Raw genomic sequence first — 11,268 nt, forward strand, 5'->3', positions numbered from 1 at the left:
AATATAAACCCTTGATGAGGCATTTTCTGATAAATATACAAAAACAGAAAATTATTTATTAAAATTAATGAGTTATGAGTGGATTTCACCTATCGGAATCTGGATTTCACCTCGATTTCCGATCTATTTTTGGAAAAAAATGAAAAATTGCTCTAACTTCTTTATTTTTTGACCAATTTCAATAAAATTTGAAATATAAACCCTTCATGAGGCACTTTCTAATATGTATATAAAAAAATTAAATTATTAATTAAAATAACTGAGTTCTGAGTGGATTTCACGTTTTGAGTGGATTTCACGTGAAATCCACTGGATTCCTGTATCACCCCGCACCGATATTTGTTGGCAGTCTATTTTGTCGGGAATATTTTGCAGGACGCACCGTTGTTATTTATTTCCGGTATGAATTTCAGGTTAATTTCAGTTTTCCTGATGTAAAATACACGTTTTAAATGAAATTCAGTGTCATAATAAATGGATTATAGTCTTCAGTAAACAACAACAGTTTCACAGCGTCGAAGGCAATTCTTATTTATGTGTGTTTTAAGTAATTCATTGTTTTGTACTCAAAATTTAGTGTTAAATAATATCAAAATCGGATTTCGAGTGCAAAACTTATATTAAAATACACGGTCACACGACTTACAACAATTAAACATGTTTTCGTGATTTATTTTTTTAAATTAAAAAATGCATTTCTCAGAATACTCATAATACTTATAAACAGATAACAATAGTAGGACTTGTAATTTTTTTTAGAAACAGTCTGTATTTATGCACCAGTCAATAGTATTACTCTTTGTAACCAGCCCCCCCCCCCCCCCCCTTCAGGGCCGGGGTTATACCGGGGATAGCTGAGCAAATGGGCCGTGTTTTTACCTTCCAAATCATGGCAGATGGCCCCTCAGTGCCGGGTGAATGCGGTGGATTTATCCAGGGTTGGCTGGACCGAAAGTCAAAATTCCCGCTATTCCCTGGACCTTTGGGGCTGTGGTTTCAATTGACTAGTGCATTACACATACATGTACAGTATAGAAATAACATCTGTAAAATCAGAAAATTAAACCTTGTAAGTACAATGACTGTTTTAATTTTCTCAATTCTTTGTTCTTATCCACTTGTTTTCTTTGATCGATTTGTTGTAAAGTGGCCTGTTTCTACGAAGATTGAAGCTATCAAGGCCGTAATGATATTCTTTTTCAAGGCACGGACCTATAAACCATGGGTTCGTTGTAAAGGCGAGGTCTTGAAAGGGAAACATCTTTATTCCACCACCTGCTCTAATATAATGACCGGTGCCACATTTGCAGATTTGTTTGATACTGCTTCAATTATGTTGTCCCTCAATTTAATCCACACTGACAGTGTCTTTTTTTTAGAAATGTTTTCTGTGTTATTTACATTTTCGATCTTCTGCAATGTTAAAGTCACCACAACTTTATCATGTGCTTCAAGAGGTTCAAATTTAGGCCTGACCCAATATTTGGAAATGCTCAAATGATGAATTACTCTTGCTAGTCTAAAAAAAAAATTGTGATAGTAAGTTACGGAATAAATACAATAGTTTTCTTTTTGGTCTTTGAATAATTGCACGTTACTATGAAGAATGTTGTCTTTACAATATATCCACGTTTAAATTGAAGTTAATAGTAAAGCACTGGATCTTATTGCCATTTGTTAAATATTGGGACAGATTTTCATGTGATACAATCAAAACCTTTTCATTTATAACTGAGAACCTATGTTTGCAATTAAAATGCATTTTTTGACATAATTGTATGATAAATTTGGTAAGAAATCCTTTTTTATTTTTCGCTTTGCACTTGTCTGTGAATGGCCTTTTAATAATTAAAAAAAAGTTTCTGTTTTTTTTCGCTCGCTCCTACTTTTTTTTGCAAAATCCATAGAACAAATGATGAATTTTGTTGTGGCCTTAACACCACAATTATGTCGACTGATTCATAACAATGTAAAATATATGCTTCAACTGTAACTCCACACTATTTAACACTGCATTGTTAAATAAAAACACAAAAGTTATACATAAATTATTTTAAGCCAATAACTTACATGAAACACTTATTCGGATCAGCTTCTCTCAACAAAGCATCGCCATTTTGAAACTATCTAGCAGGTGCGCGTTATCTCGCCGCTCAATATACTTAGCCCTAAGTGGTATCAGTCATTCTTGGCTAGGAAAACAACAAGTGGGAAATGGACGCGTAGAGTCGCGAAAACAAAAATAATCAAAGATTGACTGAAGCAGCTGTTTATACAGACTTTATATGTATAATCCATACGTGGGGAGACTTCTCCATATGTGGCGCGACTTCATAGTGGTGCCAGTTTGTGTTCGTATGACTTATTTAGTATTAGATGGTTAGGGTACAAAATGACTAGTTCCCATCCATGCCAGGGCTTTTTCTGCCCATTTTGGGAAAAAGACCCTAGACATTTTGCGTCGTGAAAATGCAGAAATTGGGAAATTTTACAGTGAAAAGAAAAAGCTGTCTAGTCTCCTGTGTATTAGGAAATGATTTAATATTAGTTTTTCCCTTTAAAAGACCCACAATGGCTGAAATATCAATCCTTGGGGTGTAAATATCTATTGCAATAAATCATGACAGATAATAGTTCATATCTCTGAATGTGATGAAAATCAATGATTTCTGAGTTAAATTACCAAAAAAAATTCACATCAAATAATTTATTAGGATGTTGAAAATGAACCAGAACAGGTAAAAAGAAAAATTTTCTAAACAAATTAAAAAAAAAAGGACTGTAGAAAAAGCCCTGCATGCACAACTGTATATTTCCCATAATTTGGTAATGGCACTTCACTTAATGTATAAAGATGTAATAAAAGCCTAGTTTAAGCCTTAAGTGCCCCCCCCCCCCCCCCCCCAAAAAAAAACGTATATTTGTACACAACCTCTGTTATGCATCAGTCAATTGTAATCACGCCTGAGGTCCGGGGACAAGCGGGGAAATGGGCCGTGTTTTTACCCCGCAGTGACGGGTGAATGCGGTGGTTTTATCTTCGTGCCAAATATAGCAGGGAATGGGCCTTACTTAGGGTCCCTGGGGTGCAGGGGCATTTGGCGGGGGTTTCACCAGCAGTTTTGCCAAGGCTTGGTTGAACCGAAATTCAAAGTCCCCGCTATTCCCCAAACCGGGGGGTGGGGGGGGGGCGTGGTTACAATTGACTGGTGCATTAAATGATCTTAATCTTATTGCCGAATTGACTTATCAGATCTCCAATCTGTGTATCCTGCTGTGCAGTTTTCTATGTTTTATTATAAAAATTGACCATTAATGGTCCTGAGCCAATAAACGAATAAACAGGAAATTGGCCCCTACTTTGACACCAGTGCAATTAGCAGGAGATTCACAGCAGGGGATTATCATGCCAAACATTCCTTAAACTAGGCCTTTAAGCATCTATTTCTCATTAAATAGTCATTCAGTACAGCTATAGTGACTAATTACATACCAAATTGCATTGAATTGATAATTAGTTGAGCTTACCTTCTCAGTTCAGGTGTCAACTTAATACTTATACCAGTAGGCCTATCTATACTAGCTACAATAATGAGCAATCGGGGTACTTTTTATTATTAGTTAGATAACGAAAGTGTCCGACCGAGGACAGCTTCTCTGGATAAGTTTACAAGAAATCAACGTGCTCCGTAATCTCTAATCCAAATAATTTACGTTATCGGATTTTGTTTACAATAAATTTCGTAAACACTAATGATCATAACATTATTCGCCCCAAGATCATAATGTTTATAAACTGTTGTCTGCAGCTTGAACTCTTAGAAAAGGAGGTTACAAACAACGTTCATGGCTGCTAACAGTGTTGACAAAGTTGCGGAAAATCAACTCCAACATTCAGGCATACGGAGATTTCAATACTTTGATTCAAGCATGCTTGCTTTTGCTAATGTTTTGGACAACCATAAGGTGATTTCACTGAAAGATTAGTTCTGGGCGATGAAAAATAACCTGTACAGTGGTTGAAGAATATCAAGCTCATGTTTTAGTCCAAATAATTGTACGTTGACGGATTTTTTTTAGATTTTTGATATGGCAAATCCTTCACGACGTTAGGGATTGGAAGAATCCCGTATAACACGTCTATTATTTTAGACTAGCTCATGTTTAAGCTCACCATTTATAATTATTTCGTTGTGAAAGACTATCATTGAGAGTGATGTTAAAAAAGACTAATGCTTTAGATAACCATATACGTTATAACACTAAACAGCATTTAAAAGCCCAAATTTATGATAACTGCCACTCGGAAGAAAATTATTATCACTTAATTGTGATGAGAGTGGGTTTGTTTTCTTGTCTGGATAGGAAGTGTTTTAAAGTACTATGGGAAGGATCTATGCATTATTTGATCAGTCAGTTGTAACCACGATCCCCCCTGGTGATAGTCAGGAAATTGGCCGTGTTTAAACCTTCAAGGTAGCTCCGCAGTGCCAAGTGAATGTGTTATGCACCAGTCAGTTGTATCCACAGCCCCTGCGGTATACCGGAAATGGGCCGCGTTTTTACTTCTATGTGGCCCTGCAGTGCAGGAGGAATGCAGTGGTTTTGTCTGCGCAAAAAAAGGTGGAATTTGACCTATCCTAGGGTCTCTGGGGTGGGGTGCGGGGCGGGGGCATTTGGCAGGGATTTCATTGAAGCTAATGATAAAGATAGTTCATATTGAAAGCAACACTATATAATCAACATGTTTATACAAAATATGTATAGATACGAAATAACTTACTCCCGTAATAATATAAAGGTAAAGGATGTTGTTGGTTAAAAGTTTTAAATAAACAAATGTAAATGTTACAGATGGGGTCAAGTGCAAACATGCTGATTGATTTTAATTTTCGCGCTAAACATAGTGGGGAATGGGTCTTACCTAGTGTCCTCAAGGTTCGGGGCATTTGGCGGGGATTTTACCATCAGTTCTTCCCACAGGGCGGGGATTTGCACCCAGGGTTGGCTGGACCGAAAGTCAGTCCCCGCTATTCCCCGGACCTGGGGGGCGGCGTGGTTACAATTGACTGGTGCATAACAGACACTGGGAGTGTGAAGAAACACCTAAAGGAGAATGTCAGGACACTTTGTCTGCCTGGCATAAGTGTGGCCAACAAAAGTTTTTTCTGAACAGCAGAAACATTTGAAACCACTTTCTAAGGGCTAGAAAGAACAGGGACCAGTCGCCTAATGATCTGGAGAATGTAGAAACATATGCTAGAGAGAAACTGGAAATGAAATTTGTCAAACAAAGGACAATATATCAATCATAACAAATTTACAAAGAAAATGATAGAATGGAAGTTATAAATAAAAGGTTACAGCTTTGACAGGAATTTTATGTTGATGTTGGTAGTAATCATGTTGGCAGTGAAAATTAGTTTTCCTACCAATAATGTAATATACTATCTGCATTGATGATTCACCAGACAAGAAACTGAAGCTCGATGAAGTGGATGATGAGGAAAATAACAACAAAGGAATGGAATTAAAGAATATAATTCAAATAGAAGTATTCACACTAGCTTCGTTGTTGAGATGTCCTTACATGTATGGTATCGTAATCACATATTGTAAGAGGTAAAATGTATTATTAGCCGAACTTCCCAACTTCACTCATATGAGGAGCAGGCTCAACAACAATATTTCTTTGTACACCTTCTATTCATGTTTCAAATTATTGTTTCAACTGTTTGTGATTGTATACTGTTCCCCACATTTAGAATAAGAAAAAACAATTTTTGAATTTTATAGAAAACAATTTTGGGTAACAGTTTTTTTCTATGATCTTCTTTTCATTTGTAATTGATAGTGATGCATTGGTATGCTTGATTATGCTTCATATCATTTGATACTTTTCGGAAATGTTCTGTTTTATAATGACTTGTTCTAAAACCAACGTACATACATAATATTGTATTTTCAGATAAATGTTTAACTACTGAGAAATAACAGCCATCATTTCATTTCACATACATGATCAAAACAATGAAAAATTGTTATTTTTTTGGTTTAATATAGTTAAAATTTCAGAAGCATCAGAAATTCATGTTTCTGATACAAACATAGCAAATGAAGTATCTGCAAGTATGGAAATAAGGTGACCCGGATGGACATTTAACTTGACTATAAAAAAATCTCTAGTTTAAATCCAGATTCTGTTAATATTTCCATTGTCTTTATTTTTCAGAGGTTTTAATCCATACTCCTAGCAATTCAAATTAAAAAGATAAATGTAAAAATTGATACTTTTATTGGAACATATTTTACATATATATATATAAATCATTCTTTAGGTTTATTGATTTTCTTTCGGAATTAAATCATGCAGAAAGAGTCTTTTTTATTTCAAAGTATTTCACACAATTAATCAAGTGTTTCTAATGTTCTTTCAGGAGGAGCTATAGCCATGCCCTGGAAGTCCTGATGCTTTCTGGTATCCTGGAACACAAACAAAAGAAGATATGAAGAAAAATACTACAAATATCCATTATGAATATGAACTTAGAATTTCTATGCCATCATTTTCAAAGTTTTATAAGAAAACTTCAATATGTCATGACTTGCTGACTACTTGCTGATATTTGGAACTTTCACGAGTGCATTCACCTCAATAATGAAAGTTTCTGGTCTTTCAAGGATTGAAGTTTTGGTCCATTCATGTATACTTAAGTATATACTGTCCATTTTGGGTTGTTTTTGCATTGCGACATGTAAAATAAAATCTCAATGAGATTTGTCTAATTTCTCAATGAAAATGTTCTTGAAAAACACTGTCATTTCTCTATCAGAAAACATTTTTGCTAATTTTTGTTCAAAACTAAATTTTTAATATATATGCCTATCATGATGTACAATACCCGACTGAAACTATTTTCTGTAACTCAGAAAGTCAAGGTCTGCAACTTGCCAATGTGCTCTTGACAATATCATCCGTCAGTTGGAACAAACATTCTGTAAATATAGAGCAGAACATGGCTTACATGTGGCTATATTCCATGCTTGGAAGATAACAACTTTTGTAACCGATCATTTCAAGGTTATTATGCTCATTTATTTTTTGACTGACACTCTTTAAAATGCAAACATTTCTTTTACAAATACATGGATGAATTGTATAAACCTTTGGCCATGCTTTAGGCGAATGAGCCATTACAGAATGCGATAAGGGCCCTGAATGATTACACATTAATGACTAAGGAAACACTCAAAAGACATGTCAAAAGTCAAATGAAATGTCAATAATTATTAAAGCTAGTAATATTAGTTTTGATAATAGAATCTTTATGGAACATAAATAAAGAAAAAGTTAATGATGCATTAAGGTATCAAACAATCAGGTCTTTTTAAAAAGCCAGTTGCAATGCTTTAAGGATGAGAGTCATGGTTGCTATAGAAACATAAGAATAGTTAAAGTATTAAATCTTCAAAAATTGTAACAATTTTCTCCAACACCCAAAGTTGCACAATGTCACTTGCACATCTGCATACTATTTATTCAAACAGCAACCTAGCAGCCATTTTACATACCTGAGTAAACTAGTTTCTGCACGGCTGAGTCTCCAACTATTTCCCAATACTCAGAACATGACATTGTTGGTGACATCATGAAGTATGATATTGTATAACATCTAGCCATTTCTCATTACTAGGAACTGTACAATCTGTAATAAAATCAAGTAAATCAAATATTGCACTTAAATATATCATCATTCAAAACATAAAAGTAAGAAAATACAGAAAAATAGTATTATTGACCGGCTAATGATCATCACTCAGAACGTAAAATTCATAAATAACAAAAAATAACATTATTAATGACCGGCTTTTAATTATAACTCAGAAAGTTAAAGTAAACAAGAGCTGTCACAGTATGTGACGAATGCCCCCGAATGTGACATTGACCTACGAACAAGGTCAGTACATGAAAAGTTGATCTTGCCTTTACGTGTCAATACATATGGCAAGTTATTTTAAATTGCCTCTGAACATAAAAAAATACCACCCATACTAGACAACCTACACTGTTATGTCCTTATATTCAAAATTCCCTTGTGAATAAACACTTAGTGTATCTTTCACCTTAGAGGTAGGGACATGGGTCTTGCAGTCACGACACGTCATCTTCGTATGTGGAACACATGTAGCAAGTTATTTTAAAATCTGTCCATACAAGAGAAAGTTACGGCCCGGACACGACAACCTATACTCTATGTCCTTAAATGCAGCACTCCATTGTGAATAAACACTAAGTGTGACTTTGACCTTTGAGGTAGGGACACGAGTCTTGCAAGCCACACGTCGTCTTGGTATGTGGAACACATGTGGCAGGTTATTTTAAAATCTGTCCATACAAGGGAAAGTTACAGAGCCGAACGGACGGTGCGATTTTAATATGCCCACCTTCGGGGGCATAAAAAGGACAAAAAATAGTAATATTGACTGGCTAATGATCATCACTCAGAACGTAAAAGTCAGAAACAACAAAAAAATAGTAATATTGACTGGCTAATGATCATCACTCAGAAAGTTAAAGTAGAAAACGACAAAAATAGTAATATTGACTGGCTAATAATCATCACTCAGAACGTGAAAGTCAAAAAACGACAAAAAATAGTAATATTAACTGGCTATTGATCATCACTCAGAACGTAAAAGTCAAAAACGACAAAAAATAGTAATATTGACTGGCTAATGATCATCACTCAGAATGTGAAAGTAAACAAGAGGCCCAAAAGGGCCTATGCTCTACTGGCATGGCTTTTGTGGTCAATCCAGAGCATGTATGTATGGATAAAAGGCAACAGACATATAGTTTATGTTTTGTGTTTAGGTTACCTGAAAACGTAGCACGTTTAACATCTGAGCCCAGAAAGTATTGTAAGCAGATTAGTTGCATGAACTATTTTAATATGTGCCAAGTAAAAGTCATCTGACAAAACAAATGCTTTCAAAACTGTACTCATAGTAAAATTTTCTGTAGTTTTAAAAGTTAAAAAAAGTTGGTCAAAAGGTCAAAGTCATGGCATCCTAGGACAACATTGATCAATTTGAACAATCATTCACAATCAATTGTGCTGAGATGGATGCACGAACACACAAAAAGATTTTCAAACCCTTCCAGATTTATGTTTACCAAACCTGTGAACCCTGGGTGTGGCCAGTAATGACACCAGGTGCATAACTTAAACATTCACAACCAATTTTGTTAAGATGAATGCGCAAACTACAGAACTTATTTAAGCTAAAAAATGGCCTTTGGGCTTTCAACAAGAACAAGGCAGAGTAATTCACAAAATCAACTGCAGAAGCAAAAAGCAAATTGTCTCTCAAAATCCTAGAATTGCAAATTGTCTCCCTTAAATCTAGACTTGAATTTACATATACATGTAAACTTGGCTAAAAATAGAATTCGCTCATGCAGACCTGGCTAAAAATAGAAAGCATTTCTTTAAAACTTTCATGGCCCATAATCTAGGCATTCATGGGCGGATCTTGCTGGTTTTCGAAAGGAACCAAGCTCTTATGGATATCTAGATACTGTACAAGTTTCATCGAGATATAATCAAAACTGAAGACTGTGTTGTGTTCACAACCAATTGTTTACACAATAGCATTTTTTTTATACTATCAAGGGCCATAATCTAGGCATGCATGGGCGGATCTGGCTGGTTTTCGAAAGGAACCGAGCTCTAATAGATATCTAGATACTGTACAAGTTTCATCGAGATACAATCAAAACTGAAGACTGTATCGTGTTCACAAGCAATTGTTTACAGACGCACGACCGCACGGACGCACGACCGCACGGATGCACATACTACGTACACATTACCATCGCATAAGCTCTTCTGGCCTTTGGCCAGTAGAGCTAAAAACGACAAAAAACAGTAATATTGACCGGCTAATGATCATCACTCCGAACGTTAAAGTAAACAAGAGGCCCAAAAGGGCCTATGCTCTACTGGCATGGCTTTTGTGGTCATATCAATCCAGAGCATGTATGTATGGGTAAAAGGCAACAGACATATAGTTTATGTTTTGTGTTTGGGTTACCTGAAAACGTAGCACGTTCAACATCTGAGCCCAGAAAGTATTGTAAGCAGATTAGTTGCATGAACTATTTTAATATGTGCCAAGTAAAAGTCATCTGACAAAAAAAATGCTTTCAAAACTGTACTCATAGTGAAATTTTCTGTAGTTTTAAAAGTTAAAAAAAGTTGGTCAAAAGGTCAAAGTCAAGGGCATCCTAGGAAAACATTGATCAATTTGAACAAACATTCACAATCAATTGTGCTGAGATGGATGCACGAACACACAAAAAGATTTTCAAACCTTTCCAGATTTATGTTTACCAAACCTGTGAACCCTGGGTGTGGCCAGTAATGACACCAGGTGCATAACTTAAACATTCACAATCAATTTTGTTAAGATGAATGCGCAAACTACAGAACTTAAAGCTAAAAAATGGCCTTTGGGCTTTCAACAAGAACAAGGCAGAGTAATTCACAAAATCAACTGCAGAAACAAAAAGCAAATTGTCTCTCAAAATCCTAGACTTGCAAATTGTCTCCCTTAACTCTAGACTTGAATTAACATATACATGTAAACTTGGCTAAAAATAGAATTCGCTCATGCAGACCTGGCTAAAAATAGAAAGCATTTCTTTAAAACTTTCATGGCCCATAATCTAGGCATTCATGGGCGGATCTTGCTGGCTTTCGAAAGGAACCAAGCTCTAATGGATATCTAGATACTGTACAAGTTTCATCGAGATATAATCAAAACTGAAGACTGTATCGTGTTCACAACCAATTGTTTACACAATAGCATTTTTTTTATACTATCAAGGGCCATAATCTAGGCATGCATGGGCGGATCTGGCTGGTTTTCGAAAGGAACCGAGCTCTAATGGATATCTAGATACTGTACAAGTTTTATCGAGATACAATCAAAACTGAAGACTGTATCATGTTCACAAGCAATTGTTTACAGACGCACGACCGCACGGACGCACGACCGCATGGATGCACATACTACGTACACATTACCATCGCATAAGCTCTTCTGGCCTTTGGCCAGTAGAGCTAAAAACGACAAAAAATAGTAATATTGACCGGCTAATGATCATCACTCAGAACGTGAATGTCAAAAACGACAAAAAATAGTAATATTGACTGGCTAATGATCATCACTCAGAACGTGAAAGTCAAAAACGACAAAAAA

General features: G+C 35.6%; 1 protein-coding gene across 1 annotated transcript in view; it reads right to left on the minus strand.

The window, feature by feature from the left end:
* LOC128237759 (uncharacterized) overlaps positions 1 to 3,653 on the minus strand; it is a 74,641-nt gene extending 70,988 nt beyond the window's left edge. The window contains exon 1 of the mRNA XM_052953342.1: positions 3,529 to 3,653. The gene's annotated coding sequence lies outside the window, so the exon portion shown is untranslated. The remainder of the gene's footprint in view (positions 1 to 3,528) is intronic.
* Between the last annotated feature and the right edge of the window lie 7,615 nt (positions 3,654 to 11,268).

Source organism: Mya arenaria, chromosome 6 (assembly GCF_026914265.1).
Source record: "Mya arenaria isolate MELC-2E11 chromosome 6, ASM2691426v1".
Taxonomy (NCBI): domain Eukaryota; kingdom Metazoa; phylum Mollusca; class Bivalvia; order Myida; family Myidae; genus Mya; species Mya arenaria.